A 6,000-nucleotide genomic window follows, 5' to 3' on the forward strand; every position below is an offset into this window, starting at 1 on the left:
TCCCTAGTATGCCTCTACTAGACTAGCTCGTTAATCAAAAATGGTTAAGTTTCCTGACCATAGACATGTGTTGTCATTTGATGAACGGTATCACATCATTAAGAGAATGATGTGATTGACAAGACCCATCTGTTAGCTTAGCACTATGACCGTTTAATTTGTTGCTATTGCTTTCTTCATGACTTATACATGTTCCTATGACTATGAGATTATGCAACTCCCGTGTACCGGAGGAACACTTGGTGTGCTATCAAACGTCACAACGTAACTGGGTGATTATAAAGATACTCTACAGGTGTCTCCGATGGTGTTTGTTGAGTTGGCATAGATCGAGATTAGGATTTGTCACTCCGATTGTCGGAGAGGTATCTCTGGGCCCTCTCGGTAATGCACATCACTATAAGCCTTGCAAGCAATGTGACTAATGAGTTAGTTGCGGGATGATGCATTACGGAACGAGTAAAGAGACTTGCCAGTAACGAGATTGAACTAGGTATAGTGATACTGACGATCGAATCTTGGGCAAGTAACATACCGATGACAAAGGGAACAACGTATGTTGTTATGCGGTTTGACCGATAAAGATCTTCGTAGAATATGTGGGGGCCAATATGAAGATCCAGGTTCCGCTATTGGTTATTGACCGGAGATGAGTCTCGGTCATGTCTACATAGTTCTTGAGCCCGTAGGGTCCGCACGCTTAACGTTCGATGACGATCGATATTATGAGTTTATGTGTTTTGTACCGAAGGTAGTTCGGAGTCCCGGATGAGATCACGGACATGACGAGGAGTCTCGAAATGGTTGAGACATGAAGATTGATATATTGGAAGGTTATATTCGGACACCGGAATAGTCCCGAGGTGTATCAGGTATTTTCCGAAGTACCGGGGGGTTACCGGAACCCCCCGGGGGGTTATTGGGCCTCATGGGCCTAGTAGTGGAAGCGAGGAGGAAGGCCAAGAGGTGGCACGCGCCCCCCTGGCCCAAACCAAATTGGACTAGGGGGGCCGGCCCCCCTTTCCTTCTCTCCTTCCACCTTCTCCTTGTTGGAATAGGAAAGGGGGGCCGAATCCTACTTGGAGTAGGATTGCCCCCCCCCCCTTGGCGCGCCTCCTCCCCTTGGCCGGCCTCCTCCTCCCTCCCCCCTTTATATACATGGGAGGGGGGCACCCCAAAGACACACCAAAGTTTCTCTTAGCCATGTGCGGTGCCCCCCTCCACAGAAACACACCTCGGTCATATCGTCGTAGTGCTTAGGTGAAGCCCTGCGTCGGTAACTTCATCAACATCGTCATGTCGGTGTGGAACGACACCTATGGGATCACAAGAATCCCTACTATGGTTGCCGGGGCACGGGGTTGCAAGAAGAGCAGGATCAGTAGCCAGCACAAGAATCGTTTCCCAGGTTCGGGCCGCGAGGATGCGTAAAACCCTAGTCCTGCTTTGGTGGGTGTATTTCAGAGAGTTCTTGAGCTCTCGAACTAGCTGTGGTGAGTGCGTGGTTCCAAAGAGCCGAATCCTTCTCCAGTATGCCATGGGCCTCCTTTTATAGTCGGACGGGGCTGCCACAGTGGCACACAGGAGGTGGAAAGGCGTACAGTGCCCTGAGCTTATCGCTTGTATTACAGGACAAGACGCATTTAATGCGTAGCTTAGGTGTCCCCTTGCTTTATTGGGGACGGGGGCGAGGCCCGTCCCGTCCGTCGCCGCTCCTCCTCGCTTTGACACGCGCCCTGGCCAGTGAGGCACGTGGTGCCATGTAGGCAGGCAGGCAACTGAGGTGGCGCAGTGGCGGAGCCTTCACGAAGATCTGCATGCCGTCACGCAGGCGCTCAATGAGTTGGCTTGGGAGCTGCATGTTGCCACGCAGGTGCCCGCCCAGCTGGTTGGGCTGGCAGCTGCATGTGAACGACGGTGGAAGCTTGGTTGGCATGGGCCTGGCGGTGGCCCTGCTGGCGTCCTTGGTGAGGGCCTTGCCGGGTGGCCCGACAAGGGTCTTGCCGTGTGGCCCGGCAAGGGTCTTGCCGTGACGCGCTGTTGTCCCCGGCAAGGACCTTGCCGGGGGTCTGGTGGCTTTCCTCGGCAAGGATCTTGCCGAGGATCGTCGTCTTCTAATCCTCATCTGATCTTGATCTTGAATATGTCTTCACAAAGATCTGCATTCCACCATAGAGGTGCCTTCCCGAGCCCTGGCCCCACGTGGATGATGGCGTTGGGGACCGTGGGCTCAAGGGTGGCTCGCTCTGTTGGTGTGGGGCAAGCTGTCCCGGCAAGGATCTTGCCGGGGGAACCTGCTTCGTCCCTCTGCTCTTTGTGGTCTTGGCCTTGGCGTTGCTCTGATTGTCTTGGGCTTCGGTCTTACCTTGGCTTACCTCCCCTGCTCTGTTTGGCGCGACCGTAGGCGTGGCTCCGACTGCCCATGCACAGGTATAGGGGTACAAAAAACGCACCCCTCTTTTTGTACACCGACAGGAGCCCCCAGGCCTGGGCCACACATAAGCGTGACACGTTGTTGGGCTAGGCCCAAAACGGTGCGCGGGCAGGCAGGGCGGTTTTTACCATGGTAAGACTTTTCGCGCGCTTCGCTTCCCACGACCGCCGCGCGCGGCGCGGCGTGGAGGGGTGTGCGTGACGTGGGCGGTATGCGTGGGGCGGTTCCTGCACGCATGCGTCACATCGCAGTAAATGGGCAGCGCGACCCGCGGCTTCCCCATAAAAAGGGATAACCGCGATCACACTGTTCCTTTTACCCTTCGCGCAACCCCAATCTCGGAAACCTCCGTCTGCCTTCCTCTTCTCCTCCAAGCTTTGTTCCTGCTCGCCATAGTTGCGCTTCCGCCGCCCTCTGTCCTACCCTCCTCCCCCAGCCGCCATGGCGCCAAAATCCACCAAGGGCAAGGGAGTGGCCAAGGACGCCGGAGCCGCGGAGCCGCCGAAGAGCGCGCCGGCGGTGCAGCGGACGCAGTCCGCCTTCTTCCCCTCGACAGTTGACGTGTTCGAGCTTCGGGACTCCTTCAGGCTCCTGTGGGGAGTGAAGACGGGAGGGCGGGGGGGGGGGGATTCGGGGCATCCAGCCATGCGCGTCATCCCCGCCGACTGCGCCGAGGCTGCCCCAGATCGGTACCCCTTCTTTGTCGATTATTTTTCCTGCGGGCTCTGTCCTCCCTTCTCCAATTTCTTCAGCGACGTCATGCATACCTTTGGCTACCGCCTCCTGGATTTTACTCCGAATGCGGTGGCGTGCATGGCCCTTTTCGCGCATCTCTGCGAGGGCTTCGCCGGGGTGCACCCCAACACGGCGCTCTTCCGCCATTACTTCTCCCCTCCGATCCAACCAGGGGGCGCCATCTTCGGTTGCATTGCCTGGGTCTCAAGATCCAAGGGGGCGTATCTGGAGGGCGCCATGAAGGAGAGGTGGGAAGAATGGCGGGGCCGGTGGTGCTGGATCGAGGAGGAGGACCCGCCGGTGTTCTGCGAAGTTCACCGGGCGCCGCCGGTCCGCAGAAGCGATTGGAGCGACGTCGATGCTGACGACGAGAAGCTCACGGTCGCCACCACCAGGATCCTCCGGCTCACGGAGGCCGGCCTCACCCTTGAGATGATCGGGGCGGACTTCATCCGCCGCCGGATCGCTCCGCTGCATAACAAGGGGAGGCCAGTCTGGCTCTTCACGAACCCCGCCGACATCATGCGGCTTCGTCCCGGCCTCGACCACAACTTCACAGCGATGGGGCACGCCCATTTCTGCCAGCGGCTCTTCCAGCTTGACGTGGGCCGCGACGGCGAGGTCGAGCGGACCGGCAAGGTCGCGAGGGCCGCCGCGAAGGCCGGCAAGGTCCTCAAGGGGCCTCTGTTCAAGCTGCCGACGGGGGTGGTCCCGTTGTGCAATAACTCGCGACGGTCCGATATCATTGCCATGATGCCGGACTGCAACGCGCATGGCCCCGACCCGAGCTGGAAGGAGCCGGAGGACGCCGAGGTGCAGCAGTTCTTTGACACTCTGCACGAGGGGTACGTCAACGCCGACGCCGAGCGGCTGCTTGTCCAGGACACCACCCAGGCGGAGCTGGACTACATCGCCACCAGGGCGAGGGAGGCACAGCTTGCCAAGGAGGCCGGCAGCGCCGGCGGGGTGGAGGACAAGGCTGCGATGGCCGCGGTGGAGGAGGAGCTCGCCCGGTGGGCGGCGGCCGCCGGGGGAGCCAGTAGCGCCGGCACCGAGGCTCCTCTGGTTGAAGATGTGACCGGCGAGTTGTCGTCGGAGGAGGCCGAGACCGTAGGCCCGACACCGGCTATGGGGAGAGGGCGAGTCCTGCGGCGGGCCAGTTCCGGTGAGCCGGTCCGGCCCGGCAGGGCTGCGCGGCCACAGCTGACCTTGGAGGGGTCCGGGCGCCACACGAGGGCCGCGGCGGCAAAGAAGCCGGCGAAGGCCGCGGTGAAGAAGAAGACAGCCGCCCCTTCTTCGTCCACGTGTGTCCAGACACCACCTCCTTCTCCTCCTCCGGCGGGTGTTGACACGGAGGTTACTTTTGATTATGGATCCCTCAGCCCGAAGAGGAAGAGGAAAACAGCAGAGGAGGAGGCGGACGACGAGTAAGTATCTGGTTCCTTTTCGTTATCTCTGCCCCCTCAATCTGTGTTGCTCGTCTTGACTTCTCTTCATCTTTGCAGGGACGTGGAGACGCTGGCCTAGAGAGTGAAGAGGGCCAAGGTCTCGGCGGGTGGCCAGCCCCCAGTTGGTACTTCGGGGGCGTCACTGGTGGTGTTGAGCAGCCCGGACAGCAGCCCCCGGCATAGCCCCCAGCGTAAGTTCATCACTCCTCCCCCGTCGACATGTGTCAGGGGCACGACACTTTGGTGCTGACCTTGCCAGGTATGCAGGAGGAGAGCAGCAGCAGGAGGAGCCACAGAGGGCTACTCCCAACACGCCGCCCCCATCGACCACGCCGCCCCGAGGGGCGTCCCCGGCAAGGGCGCCAGGCACCGGGCCCACGCACATGGAGGAGGAGGAGAACTTGGGCGCTGGCGGCGTTGCCTCGACGCCAAATGCTGGCGGGGAGGGGACTTCCGTTTCCCAGCCGGGTACTGGCACAGGTAAGTCGTTCGCCGTTCGTCCCTGCTTCTTTTTCTTTCCGGCTCTTGGTCTTGGCCTTGCCTCACCCCCTTCTTCGGCGTCCAGATTCCTCCTCGGTGAACCCAGAGGACGTGGACGTCGTCATCGAGGACGTCGCCAAGGCCGCCGAGGCGGACGCCGAGAAGATCGCCGCCGAGGAGGCCGCCAAGGGCGCTGCCGAGGGGCCTACCGGGGAGGCCGGCAAGGCTACCGCTGAGGAGGCTGGCAAGGGGCCTGCCGGAGAGGCCGGCGGGGCCGCTGCCGAGGAGGAGGAGGAGGTGGCTGATGACCAGCCTTCCTCTTCTGCTGCTTCCGGCTCCGTCTAGTATCTGAGGGTGAGCGACGACTTGTTCGTCCTCCTTCCAGGCACGTCGAGCACCAGGACACCCGTCGAGGGAGAGGTGCTCGATGATGAAGTGCTTGCCGCTGCCGGGCTTGAAGTCATCGATGAGCCGATCGTTGGCGGCGACGGTTCGCAGGAAGAGAGGCTCTTCCACGTCATGGGCGCCAGCTTCTGGAAGCTCCAGGCGCTCCACCGCGCTCGCCTGGACAAGGCTAAGTCCAGGACGGCGGTGGTGGAGAAGGCGGAGGCGGACCTCCAGAAGCGCGTTGCCGAGACGCAGGACTGGTTTCGTGAGGCCCACAAGGAGCTTAAGGCCGCTCAGGGCGAGCTGGCCAAGCGCGACGTGGAGCTCACCATGAAGCTCGCCGACATCGAGAAAGCTCAAGAGACGGCGAGGAACTTGGCCGCGGCCGCCGAAGCCGCCCGGACCCAGCACGAGGCCGCACTGAACTCCTAGGAGGAGGACCTCGCTGCATGCGAGGAAAAGCTTGCCGCCATGCTTCGTGGCAAGGATGCAGAGGTGGAGAAGCTTGTCTTGCAG

The sequence above is a fragment of the Aegilops tauschii genome, chromosome 2 (genome assembly GCF_002575655.3).
Source record: "Aegilops tauschii subsp. strangulata cultivar AL8/78 chromosome 2, Aet v6.0, whole genome shotgun sequence".
NCBI lineage: Eukaryota > Viridiplantae > Streptophyta > Magnoliopsida > Poales > Poaceae > Aegilops > Aegilops tauschii.